Here is an 18,546-nt window from a genome sequence, read left to right on the forward strand (position 1 = left end):
TGTCCAGTTCGTCAGAATTTTATGTTTCTATGAGATCCCCTTTCATCCTTCTAAATTCCTGTGAATACAGGCATAGTCGATCCAGTCTCTCCTCATATGTGTAGGGGAGGACGAAAACCCCCTCATTTTACCCAGAAGGAAAAGGGCTGTGGGATCAGTCTGTGCTGTGAATTGAAACCGATGGAAGGAAAACTTTGGGACACAAATGGAGACCCTCCCCCCCCAGTGTTTGGACTCATAGGAAAGGGAATTTAATTTGGAACTATCTACCAGAAAGTTTGAAATCCTAAAGTGCACATGGAAGAAACTACGAACTTTAATCGAATTTGGGATTTTTTTAAAGGTCTGCAAGAAAAGGGGTGGAGTCAATATCAAAAGGGCCAGTTTGGACATTGGAACTAATCAAATTGTCTGGGAACTGTATACCCTCGAAACTTGCCCCTTGAAAACATTAGCATTTAAACAGTGCCACATACATATTCCAACACCTTTTTCATCAGGCATAGAAATATCTGGCTCAGGCCAGACTAGCACAATGGCTACAGGAGGCCAATGCAATCAACACCCACTCAAACCTTGAGTAGGTTAAGATCAGTGGGAAAAAAACCTAAAAACCTCAAACTGTTGCATTTTTCAAAATCAAAAGTCCACCAATGAGAAGAATCGACTTCAGCAGGAGAGGCGGACTGGATAATCTGGCTATAAAAAAAGGGGTTTCTGACGTAGTGAAGATAGAGGAGTGATGATTTTCCCTGCCCTCGTGATTCAACAACCACAACCACAGGCCTCTCGACACTGACGGAAAACCAGTGTCCGAAGACACCAAAGATAGAAGAAACAAACCACCAGACTGCGGAAGGCACAGTAGTGAGTATAACCTCTGGTCCCCAGAACTCCCAACTCAGTTAGGCCAGGAAAGGTGGGAGGTTGGGCATTGTACTGCTAAACTGGTGTAAAGATTTTCGTTGTGTCCGTTTAGTGGGATTTAGGGGGATTGTTTTGTTGGTGTATTGCTGTTTGTTGAGTTACACCTTGTCAAATAAATTGGAAGCCTAAAGTTCCTCTTGGAATCACCTTGTCTCAGTTCTATTGTATTACATCTCCTGATCGTGAGTCTTATGTCAGAACCGTGTAAGGGAAGCTAGGAGCGCCTCGAAAACGCTCAACTGTGTGTCACAGGCTAGGGAAGAAGGGGTTAGGAGTGTTTGACACTCACAGGTCCCTCACAGGCTAGGCATAAGCTGTGGGGACGCACGAGTCTCAAAACCCCCTTCATAAGCTGTGGACACAGTCTCTCCAGGGGTGCTCTTGCAGCACTCAGGGTACCTCACAGGCCAGGCATAAGCTGTGAGGGCAGAAGCCCAGAGAGAGACACCCAAGGCACAACAACAACCCTGTGAAAACCCCTTACATATGTCAGTCCTGCCATCCCGGGAATCAGTCTGGTGAACATTCGCTGCACTCCCTCAATAGCAAGAATGTCCTTCCTCAGATTAGGAGACCAAAACTGAACACAATATTCCAGGCCCTGTACAACTGCAGTAAGATCTCCCTGCTCCTATATTCAAATCCCCTAGCTATGAAGGCTAACATACCATTTGTCTTCTTCACCGCCTGCTGTACCTGCATGCCAACTTCAATGACTGATGTACCATGACACCCAGGTCTCATTGCACCTCCCCTTTTCCTAATCTGCCGCCATTCAGATAATATTCTGCCTTCGTGTTTTTGCCCCCAAAGTGGATAACCTCACATTTATCCATATTATACTGCATCTTCCATACATTTGCCCACTCACCTAACCTGTCGACGTCACCCTGCAGTCTCTTAGAATTCTCCTCATAGCTCACACTGCCACCCCAGCTTATTGTCATCTGCAAACCTGGAGATATTACACTCAATTCTTTCATCTAAATCATTGATGTATATTGTCTGTCTGCCGCTGCAAACTCAAACGTACTGTGCTCTGTGTAAAATGTTGCACTGTCTGTGACCTCTGATGCGTTTATCCCGACTCTCTGCTTCCTGTCTGCCAACCAGTTCTCTATCCACATCAGTACATTACCCCCAATACCATGTGCTTTAATTTTGCACACCAATCTTTTGTGTGGGACCTTGTCAAAAGCCTTTTGAAAGTCCAAAAACACCACATCCACTGGTTCTCCCTTGTCCACTCTACTAGTTGCATCCTCAAAAAATTCCAGAAGATTTCTCAAGCATGATTTCCCTTTCATAAATCCATGCTGAGGTTTCAGTGCAGTACTGAGGGAGTGCTGCAGTGTCGGAAGTGCCACCTTTTAGACGAGAAGTTGAACCGAGGCCCTGTTTGCCTGGATATTAAAAGATCCCCCGGCACTATTGGGAGGCCTCCCAATTTCCTGGCCAGCATTCTCCTTCAACCAACACCACCTGATTCTTGGCAATATTGCATTTGCAAAGTTTACCATGTGACCTATCTAAGCAAGGCTATCAAGGTAGTGGTGGTGAGAGATCATGGCAGAGGTGCGGCGAATGTTTGTGGTGGAGGAGCGATGGGAGATCGTGGCGGGGGTACGGCTAATGAGGGTACGGCACCCAGAAGAGCCGAGGGCCCAGGGGCAGCACTGGCCAGCCCACACTGCGATATGTGTGCGCACTAGGTCCGTGCAGCAGAGCAGGTCTCCAGTCATCCTGCTTAACCCTTGGCACTGGATAAAGGCCTAGCTCTGTCAAGCCCGTGTGGTGGCTGGTGTGCAATGGTCACCACACCTTAAAAAAATCCACGCACAGGCATCTTCCATCCCTGGAGTTCAGGACTGGTACATCAGGTCCTTCATTGAAACATTTATGAACTCATGTGGAAGCAAGTCATCCTCGTTCGAGGGACCGCCTATGATGATGATCACCAAAGTGAGCCATCTGGAGATTTTGATCTTGTGGCCCATACACCAAAGCTCAGATAATTTCTCTATATTCAGAAGAGCAATAGTCCCAACATTGACTCGGGGACACCAGAATTTACATAATTCTTGGATAAAGATTATCCATTACATAAGAACATAAGAATTAGGAACAGGAGTAGGCCATCTAGCCATTCGATAAGATCATGGCTGATCTGGCCGTGGACTCAGCTCCACTTATCCGGCTGGTCCCCGTAACCCTTAATTCCCTTATTGGTTAAAAATCTATCTATCTGTGACTTGAATACATTCAATGAGCTAGCCTCAACTGCTTCCCTGGGCAGAGAATTCCACAGATTCACAACCCTCTGGGAGAAGAAATTCCTTCTCAACTCGGTTTTAAATTGGCTCCCCCGTATTTTGAGGCTGTGCCCCCAGTTCTAGTCTCCCCTACCAGTGGAAACAACCTCTCTGCCTCTATCTTGTCGATCCCTTTCATGATTTTAAATGTTTCTATAAGATCACTCCTCATCCTTCTGAACTCCAACGAGTAAAGACCCAGTCTACTCAATCTATCATCATAAGGTAACCCCCTTATCTCCGGAATCAACCAAGTGAATCGTCTCTGTACCCCCTCCAAAGCCAGTATATCCTTCCTTAAGTAAGGCGACCAAAACTGCGCGCAGTACTCCAGTTGCGGCCTCACCAATACCCTATACGGTTGCAGCAGGACCTCCCTGCTTTTGTACTCCATCCCTCTCGCAATGAAGGCCAGCATTCCATTCACCTTCCTGATTACCTGCTGCACCTGCAAACTAACTTTTTGGGATTCATGCACAAGGACCCCCAGGTCCCTCTGCACCGCAGCATGTTGTAATTTCTCCCCATTCAAATAGTATTCCCTTTTTTTGTTTTTTTTCCCAAGGTGGATGACCTCACACTTTCCGACATTGTATTCCATCTGCCAAACCTTAGCCCATTCACTTAACCTATCTAAATCTCTTTGCAGCCTCTCTGTGTCCTCCACACAACCCGCTTTCCCACTAATCTTTGTGTCATCTGCAAATTTTGTTACACTACACTCTGTCCCCTCTTCCAGATCATTTATGTATATTGTAAACAGTTGTGGTCCCAGCACCGATCCCTGTGGCACACCACTAACCACTGATTTCCAACCCGAAAAGGACCCATTTATCCTGACTCTCTGCTTTCTGTTAGCCAGCCAATTCTCTATCCATGCTAATACATTTCCACTGACTCCACGTACCTTTATCTTCTGCAGTAACCTTTTGTGTGGCACCTTATCGAATGCCTTTTGGAAATCTAAATACACCACATCCATCGGTACACCTCTATCCACCATGCTCGTTATATCCTCAAAGAATTCCAGTAAATTAGTTAAACATGATTTCCCCTTCATGAATCCATGCTGCGTCTGCTTGATTGCACTATTCCGATCTAGATGTCCCGCTATTTCTTCCTTAATGATAGTTTCAAGCATTTTCCCCACTACAGATTTTAAACTAACCGGCCTATAGTTACCTGCCTTTTGTCTGCCCCCTTTTTTAAACAGAGTCGTTACATTAGCTGCTTTCCAATCCGCTGGTACCTCCCCAGAGTCCAGAGAATTTTGGTAGATTATAACGAATCCATCTGCTATAACTTCCGCCATCTCTTTTAATACCCTGGGATGTATTTAATCAGAACCAGTGGACTTGTCTATCTTGAGTCCCATTAGCCTGTCCAGCACTACCCCCCTAGTGATAGTGATTGTCTCCAGGTCCTCCCTTCCCACATTCCTGTGACCAGCAATTTCTGGCATGGTTTCTGTGTCTTCCACTGTGAAGACCGAAGCAAAATAATTGTTTAAGGTCTCAGCCATTTCCACATTTGCCATTATTAAATCCCCCTTCTCATCTTCTAAGGGACAAACATTTACTTTAGTCACTCTTTTCCGTTTTATATCTCTGTAAAAGCTTTTACTATCCGTTTTTATGTTTTGCGCAAGTTTACCTTCGTAATCTATCCTTTATTGCTTTCTTAGTCATTCTTGGCTGTCGTTTAAAATTTTCCCAATCTTCTATTTTCCCACTAACCTTGGCCACCGTATACGCATTGGTTTTTAATTTGATACTCTCCTTAATTTCCCTGGTTATCCACGGCTGGTTATCCCTTCTCTTACCGCCCTTCTTTTTCATTGGAATATATTTTTGTTGAGCACTATGAAAGAGCTCCTCAATTGTGCCACCGTTTAGTCTGTGTTTCCAGTCTACTTTAGCCAACTCTGCCCTCATCCCACTGTAGTCCCCTTTGTTTAAGCATAGTACGCTCGTTTGAGACACTACTTCCTCACCCTCAATCTGTATTACAAATTCAACCATACTGTGATCACTCATTCCGAGAGGATCTTTTACTAGGAGATCGTTTATTATTCCTGTCTCATTACAGAGGACCAGATCTAAGATAGTGTTCTGTAACATACTGTTCTAAGAAACAATCCCGTATGCATTCTATGAATTCCTCCTCCAGGCTACCCCGTGCGATTTGCTCAGACCAATCGATATGTAGGTTAAAATCCCCTATGATTACTGCCGTTCCTTTTTCACATGCCTCCATTATTTCCTTGATTATTGCCCGCCCCACCATGAAGTTATTATTTGGGGGCCTATAAACTACGCCCACCAGTGACTTTTTCCCCTTACTATCTCTAATCTCCACCCACAACGATTCAACATTTTGTTCATTAGAGCCAATATCGTCTCTCACAATTGCCCTGATATCATCCTTTATTAACAGAGCTACCCCACCTCCTTTCCCTTCTTGTCTATCTTTCTGAATCATCAGATACCCCTGTATGTTTAATTCTCAGTCTTGGCAACCCTGCAACCACATTTCTGTAATGGCCACCAAATCATACCCATTTGTAATGATTTGTGCCGTCAACTCATTTACTTTATTTCGATGTTTTAATACTAGTTTTTAATCCATGATTTTTAGTTTTGACCCCTCCTGCAGCCCCTTTACATTCAGTGGCCCTTTTTGTTTTTTGCTTTGGGTTTCTCTGCCCTCTACTTTTACTCATCTCCTTTCTGTCTTTTGCTTTTGTCTCCTTTTTGTTTCCCTCTGTCTCCCTGCATTGGTTCCCATCTCCCTGCCACATTAGTTTAACTCCTCCCCAACAGCACTAGCAAACACTCCCCCTCGCACATTGGTTCCGGTCCTGCCTAGGTGCAGACCGTCCGGTTTGTACTGGTCCCACCTCCCCCAGAACCGATTCCAATGCCCCAGGAATTTGAATCCCTCCCTGCTGCACCACTGCTCAAGCCACGTATTCATCTGAGCTATCCTGATATTCCTACTCTGACTCGCACGTGGCACTGGTAGCAATCCTGAGATGACTACTTTTGAGGTTCTATGTTTTAATTTAGCTCCTAGCTCCTTAAATTCATGTCGTAGGACCTCTTCCCTTTTTTTACCTATATCGTTGGTACCAATGTGCACCACGACAACTGGCTGTTCACCCTCCCTTTTCAGAATGTCCTGCACCCGCTCCGAGACATCCTTAACCCTTGCACCAGGGAGGCAACATACCATCCTGGAGTCTCTGTTGCGGCCGCAGAAACGCCTATCTATTCCAGTTACTATCGAATCCCCTATCACTATCGCTCTCCCACTCTTTTTCCTGCCCTCCTGTGCAACAGAGCCTGCCATGGTGCCATGAACTTGGCTGCTGCTGCCCTCCCCTGATGAGTCATCCCCCTCAACAGTACTCAAAACGGTGTATCTGTTTTGCAGGGGGATGACCGCAGGGGACCCCTGCACTACCTTCCTTGCACTGCTCTTCCTGCTGGTCTTCCATTCCCTAGCTGGCTGTTGTCCCTTCATCTGCGGTATGACCAACTCACTAAACGTGCTATTCACATCATTCTCAGCATCGTGGATGCTCAAGAGTGAATCCATCCTCAGCTCCAACTACGCAATGCGGTCTGTCAGGAGCTGGAGGCGGATACACTTCCCACACACATAGTCGTCAGAAACACTGGAAGCGTCCCTGAGTTCCCACATGGTACAGGAGGAGCATAACACCTGACCGAGCTCTCCTGCCATGACTTAACCCTTAGATAGGCAACAACAATGCTAAAGTTTACTTACTGTTATAGAAGAGAAAAAAGAAAAACTACTCACCAATCACCAGCCAATCACTTACCCTCTTGGCTGTGACGTCACCTTTTTGTTTCTTTCTACTTCTTTTTTGCCTTCTCCCTATAGCTGCACCGGCTTGGCCTTTTGCAGGCCTCTCGCCGTCCCCGGAACTCACGGCTCTCCACGCACCTCCACACGCTGTTCCCGACTGCCACCGCGTTGGGCCTTTTGTACTCTTTTTGTCTCTGTACCCCCTCCAAAGCCAGTATATCCTTCTTTAAGTAAGGTGACCAAAACTGCACGCAGTACTCCAGGTGCGGCCTCACCAATACCCTATACAGTTGCAGCAGGACCTCCCTGCTTTTGTACTCCATCCCTCTCACAATGAAGGCCAACATTCCATTCGCCTTCCTGATTACCTGCTGCGCCTGCAAACTAACTTTTTGGGATTCATGCACAAGGACCCCCAGGTCCCTCTGCATCGCAGCATGTTGTAATTTTGTAATTTCTCCCCATTCAAATAATATTCCCTTTTACTGTTTTTTTCCCAAGGTGGATGACCTCACACTTTCCGACATTGTATTCCATCTGCCAAACCTTCGCCCATTCGCTTAACCTATCCAAATCTCTTTGCAGCCTCTCTGTGTCCTCTCCACAACCCGCTTTCCCACTAATCTTAGTGTCATCTGCAAATTTTGTTACTCTACACTCTGTCCCCTCTTCCAGGTCATCTATGTATATTGTAAACAGTTGTGGTCCCAGCACCGATCCCTGTGGCACACCACTAACCACCGATTTCCAACCCGAAAAGGACCCATTTATCCCGACTCTCTGCTTTCTGTTCGCCAGCCAATTCTCTATCCATGCTAATACATTTCCTCTGACTCCGCGTACCTCTATCTTCTGCAGTAACCTTTTGTGTGGCACCTTATCGAATGCCTTTTGGAAATCTAAATACACCACATCCATTGGTACACCTCTATCCACCATGCTCGTTATATCCTCAAAGAATTCTAGTAACCACTGCTCTCTGTTCCTATCCACGTGGAACGCATTGCCTGAAAAATGGTGGAAATTACTTTCAAGAAGAAATTGGAAATGTACTTGAAAGGGAGGAGTTATGGGATTCTGGGGAAAGAGCGGGGGTGTGGGACTAATTGGACAGGTTTTCAAAAAGCCAGCACAGACTCGATGGACTGAATAACCTCCTCCTGCACTGTATGATTCCATGATTATTGGTCACTAATAAAGTAGATAAGAGATTGTCAATGGATGTTGTCTAGAGACTTCCAGAAGGCTTTCCATAGAGTGTCACACAACAGATGTGGTCCTGAGCTGTAGTTGGCCTTCTGCGACTGGTGGGTACCGGAGGGACTGGAGTGCATCATCACCCCAGCAAACAGAACTCTAATTTAATCTGCTAAGTTTCCTTTTAATTGTGGTGAAGTTCCAGTCTTTATGGGTTGTGCCCTTTAAGAAGGGGGCATCTGCTTCCCTCTGAATGGCTGATGGCGATTATCATCCACCAGTGGAATCAGAGTGAGCTGCAGTTGGAAAATAAACATTAATTGAAGGTGTCAGTTACAACATTCAATAAATCTAAATTAATAAAAATGACTGGAAAAAATATTTTCCAGAGTTGACTAAATTGTGGGCGCGTCTACACTGAGTGTGACAGTTTTTAATGACACCAAGTGCTGGGGTTTCAGTTTATTTTGTTGTCCTTGCTCCAAACACATTTCACCTGCTTCCAATCACATTCCCGTCAGGTGGAAGATCAAGACATTTAATGGCGGCTGTCTCACCCAGCCTGCAGTGCGATACAGAATGTGCCACCCGACTCTCTGACACCTCCTCCTACCTCCCCCAGACCATGACCCCGCTACCCAACATCAAACCATTGTTTCCCAGACTGTCACTGATCTTAATGCCTCTGGAGATCTTCCCTCCACGGCCGCCAACCTCAAAGACCCCCAACCACGCACAGCCCGCTTCTACCTCCTTCCCAAGATCCACAAACAGGACTGCCCTGGTAGACCCATCGTTTCACCCCGATCTCAGCTCTATTTTTTCTCCCCTTGTCCAGTCTCTTCCCGCCTACATCCATGATTCTTCTGATGCCCTCCACCATTTTAACAGTTTCCAGTTTCCTGGCCCCAACCATCTCCTTTTCACCATGGATGTCCAATCCCTCTACACTTGCATCCCCCACCAGGACAGCCTGAGGGGGCTCCGCTTCTTCCTCGAGCAGAGGCCCAACCAGTCCCCATCCACCACCACCCTCCTGCGCCTGGCTGAACTTGTTCTCACATCGAACAACTTCTCCTTTGACTCCACTCACTTCCTCCAAATTATGGGAATCCGCGAGGGTCCTAGCTATGCCTGCTTTTTTGTGGGATATGTGGAAAATTCTTTGTTCCATCCTCCTCAGTTCCTTCCCTCACCTCTTCTTCTGGTACATTGATGACCGTATCGGTGTGGTTTCCTGCTCTCACCCTGAACTGGAAAATTTCATTCACTTTGCTTCCAATTTCCACCCTTCCCTTACCTTCACATGGTCCATATCTGACTCTTCCCTTCCCTTCCTTGACTTCTCTGTCTCCATTTCTGGGGATAGGCTATTGACAAACATTCAATGACTGTCTGCTGGCTGCCACAGCTACCTGGACTACAGTTCCTCCCACCCCGCTTCCTGTAAGGACTCCATTCCATTCACCCATTTCTCATCTCCGTCGCATCTGCTCTGATGATGCCACCTTCCACACTAGTGCCTCTGATATGTCCCTTTTCCCTTAACCAAGGATTCTCCTCTGCTGTGGTTAACATGGCCCTTGACCGTGTCTGTTCTATTTCTCGCCATTCTGCTCTCATCCCTTCCTTGCCCTCCCAGAACCAAGATGGGGTTCCCCTTCTCTTCACCTTTCACCCCACCAGCCTCCACATTCAATGGATCATCCTGCACCCTTTCCGCCTCCTCCAGGGTGGTCCCACAACCAATCACATCTTCCCCTCCCCTCTCAGTATTCCGAAGGGATCGCTCCCTCTGAGACATGCTGATCCACTCCACAGTCACCCCCAGCACCCCTCCCCTTTCCACGGCAACTTACCGTGCAAGCACAGGAGCTGCAACACCTGCCCTTTTCGCTCCTCCATTCCCACTGTCCAGGGCCCCAAACACTCCTTCCAGGTAAAACAGTGCGATTTACTTGTACTTCTTTCAATTTATAATGTATTCCCTGCTCACGATGTGGTCTCCTCTACAATGGGGAGTTCAAACACAGATTGGGTGACTGCTTTGTGGGAAAACCTCCATTCAGTCCACGAGGGTGACCCCAAGCCTCTGGTCGCCTGTCTCCGGCCCACTCCCACATCTCTGTCCTCGGCCTCCTACACTGTTCTAATGAAGCTGAGTACAGACTCGAGGAACAGCATCTCATCTTCTGTTTAGGCCTTCTGGACTCGACATAAGAGTTCAACAATTTCAAACCATAACTTCTGCTCATATTTTTTTTCTTTTCTGTTTTTTTGTCTTTCCCATGGCAGCTGTTGATGATTCTGCCATCTCCATTTACGCCCTATCAAGACTCATAGAAACATAGAAAATAGGAGCAGTAGTAGGCCATTCGGCCCTTCAAGTCTGCACCACCATTCAATATCATGGCTGATCCTCTATCTCAACACCATATTCCTGCTTTTCCCCATACCCCTTAATGCCTTTTGTTTCTAGAAATCAATCCATCTCCCTCTTAAATATATTCAGTGACTTGGCCTCCACAGCCTTCTGTGGTAGAGAATTCCACAGATTCACCACCCTCCAAGTGAAAAAATTTCTCCTCATCTCGGTCCTAAATTTCCTACCCCGTATCCTGAGACCTCCTTGTTCTTGACTTCCCATCCAGGAGAAACATCCTCCCCGCATCCAGTCTGTCCAACCCAGTCAGAATTTTATAAGTTTCTGTGAGATCCGCCCTCATTCTTCTAAACTCTAGTGAATACAGGCCTAGTCGACCCAATCTCTCCTCATTCGACAGTCCTGCCATCCCAGGAATCAGTCTGGTGAATCTTCGCTGCACTCCCTCTATGGCAAGTATACCCTTTCTTAGGTAAGGAGACCAAAACTGCACACAATACTCCAGGTGCGGTCTCACCAAGGCCCTGTATAACTGTAGTAAAACATCCTTGCTTCTGTACTCAAATCCTCTTGCAATGAAGGCCAACATACCATTTGCCTTCCTAACTGCTTGCTGCACCTGCTTGTTTGCTTTCAATGACTGGTGTACAAGGACACCCAGGTCTCTCTGTACATTGACACTTCCCAAGTCATAACCATTTAAATAATACTTTGTCCTTATGTTTTTCCTGCCAAAGTGGATAACTTCACATTTATCCACGTTATATTGCATCTGCCTTGTGTTTGTACACTCACTCATCCTATCTAAATTGCCTTGTAGCGTCTTTGCATCCTCCTCACAACTCACAATCCCACCTAGTTTTGTGTCGTCAGCAAACTTGAAAATATTACATTTGGTTCCCTCATCCAAATCATTTATATATATATATATTGTGAATAGCTGGGGTCCAAGCACTGATCCCTGTGGTACCCCACTAGTCACTACCCACCACCCCAAAAAAGACCTGTTTATTCCTACTCTGTTTCCTGTCAGATAACCAATTTTCAATCCATGCCAATATATTACCCCCAATCCTATGTGCTTTAATTTTTCACACTAACCTCTTATGTGGGACTTTATCAAAGGCCTTCTGAAAATCCAAATACACTACATCCACTGGTTCTCCCTTATCTATTATATCAGTTACATCTTCAAAAAAAACTCCAGTAGGTTTGTCAAACGTGATTTTCCTTTCATAAATCTATGTTGACTTTGTTTAATCCCGTTGATATTATTTAAGTGTGCCGTTATCACATCCTTTATAATAGACTCTAGCATTTTTGCTACTACTGATGTCAGGCTAACCGGTCTGTAGTTCCCTGTTTTCTCTCCCTCCTTTTTTAAATAGTGGGGTTACATTTGACACCCTCCAATCTGCAGGAACTGATCCATAATCTAAAGAATTTTGGAAGATGACAACCAATGCATCTACTATTTCCATGGCTACCTCTTTTAGTACTCTGGGATGCAGATCATCAGGCCCTGGGGATTTATCTGCCTTCAGTCCCATTAGTTTCTCCAGCACTATTTTCTTACTAATACTCATTTCCATTAATTCCACTTGCTCACTAGACCCTTGGTTCCCTAGCATTTCTGGGAGGTTATTTGTGTCTTCTTCCGTGAAAACAGAACCGAAGTATTTTATTTAATTGTTCTGCCATTTCCTTGTTTCCCAATACAAATTCTCCTGTTTCTATCTGTAAAGGACCTACATTTGTCTTCACTAATCTTGTTTTTTTACATACTTATAGAAACTTTTGCAGACATTTTTTTATGTTCCTTGCAAGTTTCCTCTCATACTCTATTTTTCTCCACTTAATCATCTCTTAGTCCTCATCTTTTGTTTCTTACCATCTCCTTTTGCCTCGCACCATCATCCCTTTTGTTTCTTAATCTCTTCTGCCTTCCACTCGATCACAGACCTTCCCTTTTGTTCTTTCCTCACCACCTCCCACCCCCTATCCCTGCCTCTACACTTGCTTCAAATCCTGTTACAGCTCTAATTTTTTCCAGTTCTGATGAAGGATTAACAAAATGTTAACACTGTTTCTCTCTCCACAGACGCTGCTAAGTTTTTCCAGCATTTTTTATTTTTTATTTAAACATAAGCGTGTTCCTTACAACGGAGGCAGCACGAGCCTGGAGCAGTTGGAGGGAGTTTTGAACCTGGAGCAGCGGGAGGGAGTTTTGAACCTGGAGCAGCAGGAGGGAGTTTTGAACCTGGAACAGCAGGAGGGAGTTTTGAACCTGGAGCAGCTGGAAGCAGCTCGAGTCTGGAGCCAACACAGGTCCTGTCAAGGGGATGAAATGAGAAATAAAAAGTAATAAAATTAGGACATCACAAGGATGGAGATTGGTTCTTCCAATATTAATTGAATTACTGGACAGGGAATGAATCTTAAAGAAAGCTAATAACTGATTTAATTTGTTTCAATTGCTGAGTTTCTAATTTTAACTTAATTTATAATTATGGTATATATTATTTTTGGTTAATTATAATTAATCTTTATTATAGTGATTTTACTATTGTATACTCCTTATTGTATTATTTACAATGTAATTTGAATTTAAAATTTTTTTTTTTTTTTTTTAAGTGTTTTTGCCCATCTATCTGCTGCACATTTTGGCTGCCGCTTTGGACCCGAGCCATTTACCTCTTTTTACACTTCCTTCTTATGCTTTTTCTCTCTTTCCCTCAATGGTCAATATCCAACATGCTGTAAAATTGTTGTGAAGCACCTTGGGATGTTTTACTACGTTAAAGGCGCTATATAAATAAAAGTTATTATTTCAGGTACAGCACGGATTAGACATAGAGTAAAGCTCCTTCTACATTGTCCCAACAAACACTCCCAATGCAGGTACAGCACGGGGTTCGATCCAGATTAAAGCGCCCTCTACACTGTCCCATCAAATACTCCCAGGGCAGTGTCGAGAGAACTTTACTGAGATCCATCACCTTGATGAGCACAAAAATTCACCGAAAGGGGGTAACATAAACCCAACAGCTGCTCCACAACAGAGATATTGAGGGACAGATAGTGTTCGGGACAATGACATTTCTCACTCAATAAGGTATAAATTGATCCTGTACCTCTCCCCATTAATCCTGGGCTACACACGGGTTGAATCCTACTCCTGTTTCCCTTCCTGTCACAGCACTGAGCTAAACCCAGTCCATAATGCGCAGGGCTCAGGGAGGTTGGTTGCTGGGCACTACAGTGATGTCATAAAGCAGGGCCATTCAGCCCAGCGGGTCCTCTCCTTGTTCCTTTAAAGGTGGAGAGCTGGGACATCCTGTCTCAACACACATTCCCCCTGTTCATACTGAGAATCCCCGGGGAAGGCCCAAGGCCCAGAGTGTGGAACACGACGGGAGGTAAGTCAAGTACTAGGGAGTGAGGGACACCAAGCTTCAGGTTTAGAGCCTGTAAACTTCAGGAGGGGCAGACCGAGTTCAGTAGTTTCAGGATCCAGGGAGAGAACAAGGAGCAGATTTGGAGACTGGTGTGGATTCCAGCACAGTGAGGATGTAGGGGGAGGGAGATTGTGTAGGGCCGTGTATTAGGGGTGTAGGAGGAACAAGAGAGGAAAGGTCAGAAGAGCAATTACTGCAGCTGTGTCCATAAATAGTGAGAGAGAAGGTGGGGGTTAGAGTGGACCATGGACAGTCTGTTAAACTGTCTGTGTGCTGTAACCAGCTTTCCTTCTGTTAAAAATAGTCTCCTGTAGCCCATTAAATTCCACCAATGTCCTTTGGTCCAGTCTCTCTTTGTAAAACATCGGCTGTTATTAAAGCTTCTTATTCTGACTCACTCACAGAAAGAAATGAGCTGCAGAACTGGCCACACTATCAGCTTTAAGGAGACATTTCCATTTGGAGATCGGATTGCCCATTGAGTTTGACTAAATTGATGTTAAAGTAACAATGCTGCTTTGCCCCGTGACAATAACACATCAGAATATTTCCCACAGGTTAAAATCCAATATTACAGGGACTCACTGCCCTGGATGGTTGAAGTGGACCCTGTCATATAATCGAATTTTCTGTCCTGTCATCTTGTAGATTCATCTTTTAGAATGTTGTGGGAACTCAGTTTTCAGATGGGATTTAATGACCGACTGAATCCTGCCAGACAGGGAGCAGATAATCAGCCTCTCCCAGTATCGATGAGTTTCCAGCTGGGATGAGGAACTGAACTCATTCCCACACTCCCATTTCCATGGTTTCTCCATGGTGGCGGTGTCCTCATGTTTCTCCAGGTTCAATATCCAATGGCTGATGAAATACAGGTCCCAATGAATACATTGACTGTTAGATGTTGATGGGATGTTTGGTTTAAGCTTCTCGTCTGTAAATCCTCCCTGTCTCGGCTATATACTGCTTTTCTGGACTGCAACCGTTCAAGAAAGTGGCTCACCATCACCTTCTCAAGGAGTTAGGTATGGGCAATAAATGATGGCCTTGCCAGTGCTGCCCACATACCAGGAATTTTTTAAAAAGTAAGGAAGAAACCAGTCAGGATTGGAAAACTATTGACAAAGAATTCAAGGGATTCTTCCATTTGGGATCGTTATTTATTTTGTCCACTCAAGGAGTTAGATAACAGACTTTCACCTGCAAATATAGAGCTGGATTATTGGGCCGTGATGTGTTACTTTTGTTGAGTACATTTGCTGAGTGGATTTAAATTGAAAACCAGGTTTGCAGGCATGATTCTCTATCCACACATCGAAGGTGAGAGAGATGCTGTGGGGCACACGCTAAGTCCAGTAGCTGGAAGTGATTAACAGACTGGGTTTTGTGTTTAGTGACCCCAGGCGTGTTACCGATACCATCCCTGGATACCAAGGCTAGGAGAGGCACTCTAAAAGGTATGGAGATCTGGGACTTGTCCATGAGAGAAATGAAAGATACGAGAACTGAAATGATCTAGAGTTAAAAAGGAGAAAAGGTCCAAAAATGGAACAGTCTGTAACAGGACACCAATTAGTCTCCTCTTATCTTGGAGATGTCAAGGACATGACACATTGTGTTTGAAACAAAGCTGATTTATTTGAAAGATATCAAAACACAAAATCCCAGCCCAGTTATTGGGGTTATCAGCAGAAACAAACCCCAACTGTCAGAATGAACATGGTTCAGTCCTGGATGTGATTGTTGGGGCAGGAGAGCGGCCTCTCCCCAGTGTGAACTCACTGGAGTGTCAGAAGGTTAGATGACTGATTGAATCCTTTCCCACACACACAGCAGGTGAACAGCCTCTCCCAGTGTGAACTTGTTGGTGTCTCAGCAGGGTGGATGACTGAGTGAATCCCTTCCCACAATCAGGGCAGATGAATGGCCTCTCCCCAGTGTGAACTCGCGTGTGCCTCAGCAGTTGGGATGACTGAGTGAATCCTTTCCCACACACAGAGCAAGTGAACGGCCACTCCCCAGTGTGAGTATGTTGGTGTGTCAGCAGATCATTTTTTATTTTAAAACTCTTCTCACAGTCAGAACATTTAAAAGGTCTCTCCCCAGTGTGAACTCGCTGGTGTGTCAGCAGGATGGATGAACGACTGAATCTCTTCCCACATACGGAGCAGGTGAACGGTCTCTCCCTAGTGTGAGTGCGTTGTTGATTCATCAGCTCATTTGTGCTTTTAAAGCTCTTCTCACAGTCAGAACATTTAAAAGGTCTCTCATCAGTGTGAAATCGCTGGTGTGTCAGCAGGTTGGATGAGTGAGTGAATCCCTTCCCACACTCTGAGCAGGTGAACGGCCTCTCCCCAGTGTGAACTCGCTGGTGTGTCAGCAGGTTGGATGAGTGAGTGAATCCCTTCCCACACTCTGAGCAGGTGAACAGCCTCTCCCCAGTGTGAACTCGCTGGTGTGTCAGCAGGTTGGATAACCGAGCGAATCGTTCACCACACACTGAGCAGGTGAACGGCCTCTCTCCAGTGTGAGTGCGTTGATGATTCAGCAGATCCCTTGTGCTTTTAAAGCTCTTCTCACAGCCAGAACATTTCAAAGGTCTCTTATTGGTGTGAGTAAGTTGGTGAGACATGAGGTGGGATAACTGTGCGAATCCCTTCCCACACACGGAGCAGGTGAATGGCCGCTCCCCAGTGTGGATTCGCTTGTGCACTGTGAGGTGGGATGACACAGTGAATCCCTTCCCACACACTGAGCAGGTGAACGGCCTCTCCCCAGTGTGAACTCGCTGGTGTCTCACCAGGCGGGATGATACAGTGAATCCCTTCCCACACACGGAGCAGGTGAACGGCCTCTCCCCGGTGTGAATTCGCTGGTGTTCCGTGAGCGTGGATGACTGCCTGAATCTCATTCCACAGTGAGAGCAACTGAACGGTCTCTCATCAGTGTGAATCTGCTGGTGTCTCACCAGGTGGTATGACTGAGTGAATCCCTTCCCACACACGGAGCAGGTGAATGGCCTCTCCCCAGTGTGAACTCGCTGGTGATTCAGCAAAGTGGATGACTGAGTGAATCCCTTCCCACAGTCCCCACATTCCCACGGTTTCTCCATGGTGCGGGTGTCCTTGTGTCTCTCCAGGTTGGACGATCAGTTGAAGCCTCGTCCACACACAGAACACGTGTACAGTTTCTCCCCGCTGTGAATGGTGCGATGTTTTTTCAGGCTGTGTAACTGGTTAAAGCTCTTTCCACAGTCAGTGTACTGGAACACTCTCACTCGGGTGTGTGTGTCTTGGTGCTTTTCCAGTCACACTGATGTTTGAAATCTTTTTCCACAAACAGAACAAACATTTCTCCTTCCACTTTCACGGTCCGATGATATTCAGGTTGCAATGAATCGAGTGACTGTCACATCTTGATGCGATGTTTGGTTTAAGTTTCCCGTCTGTAAATCCTCCCCTTCTAATACCCTGTAAAAGGAGTTTACAAAAGTCATCACTAAGTACAGGATAGAAAGTTAGAACAGACAATTCTAATATTTATGGAACATTCTTTCCTCTCTTGTTCCCCAAAACATGTGGTCCAATCAAACAAATAGCAGAAAAAATAAGCAACAAAGTCACAACAATAGCAAAGGGAACCTTCCCAACTAAACCAGGATGTTGTTACCAGTGTCTATGACACACTCTGTATGCTGAGGTGGAACATATGAAGTGTACCAATGGACACTGCATTCTCCAGGGCCACTCAGACAAGACCGCGGAAGATAGGCAGGCAGCCAGAGCAATCACCCACCATTGGCCCCCTGGCCATCCTGGACCTACAAATTGCTGTTTTAGCCAGGCCCAAGGGAAGGTCCAGGAGAAGAACCAGCAGCTTGTTCACACTGTTCAGAAACCATTTAAATGTTCTGACTGTGGGAAGAGCTTTAAAACACCCAGGTAGCTGAAGGGACACCAGCGAGTTCACACTGATGAGGCCATTCAAATGTTCCGACTGTGGGAAGAGCTTTAAAAGACCCAGGAAGTTGAAGGGACACTAGCGAGTTCACTGAAAGGACACTGGGGAGAGGCCGTTCACCTGCTCCGAATGTGGGAAAGGATTCACTGAGTCATACATGCTGAAGACACCAACTTGTTCACACTGATGAGAGACCCTTTAAATGTTCTGACTGTGGGAAAGCTTTAAAAGCTCCGGGGAGCTGAAGAGACGCGAGCTCATTCACACTGGTGAGAGGCTGTTCACCTGCTCCGTGTGTGGGAAGGGATTCACTTAGTCATCCACCCTCCTGTCACACCAGCTTGTTCACATGGACGAGAGACACTTTAAATGTTCTGACTGTGGGCAGTGCTTTAAAAGCTCTAAGAGCCTTAAGAGACACCGGCGTGTTCACACTGATCATAGAATCCTACAGCACAGAAGGAGGAGCTTCGGC

General features: G+C 45.7%; 1 pseudogene; it reads right to left on the reverse strand.

Annotated features, from left to right (window-relative positions):
- Positions 1-15,760: 15,760 nt before the first annotated feature.
- LOC139273751 (zinc finger protein 271-like) lies at positions 15,761-17,223 on the reverse strand (annotated as a pseudogene).
- Positions 17,224-18,546: the final 1,323 nt, after the last annotated feature.

This window comes from Pristiophorus japonicus, chromosome 9, assembly GCF_044704955.1.
Source record: "Pristiophorus japonicus isolate sPriJap1 chromosome 9, sPriJap1.hap1, whole genome shotgun sequence".
Taxonomy (NCBI): domain Eukaryota; kingdom Metazoa; phylum Chordata; class Chondrichthyes; family Pristiophoridae; genus Pristiophorus; species Pristiophorus japonicus.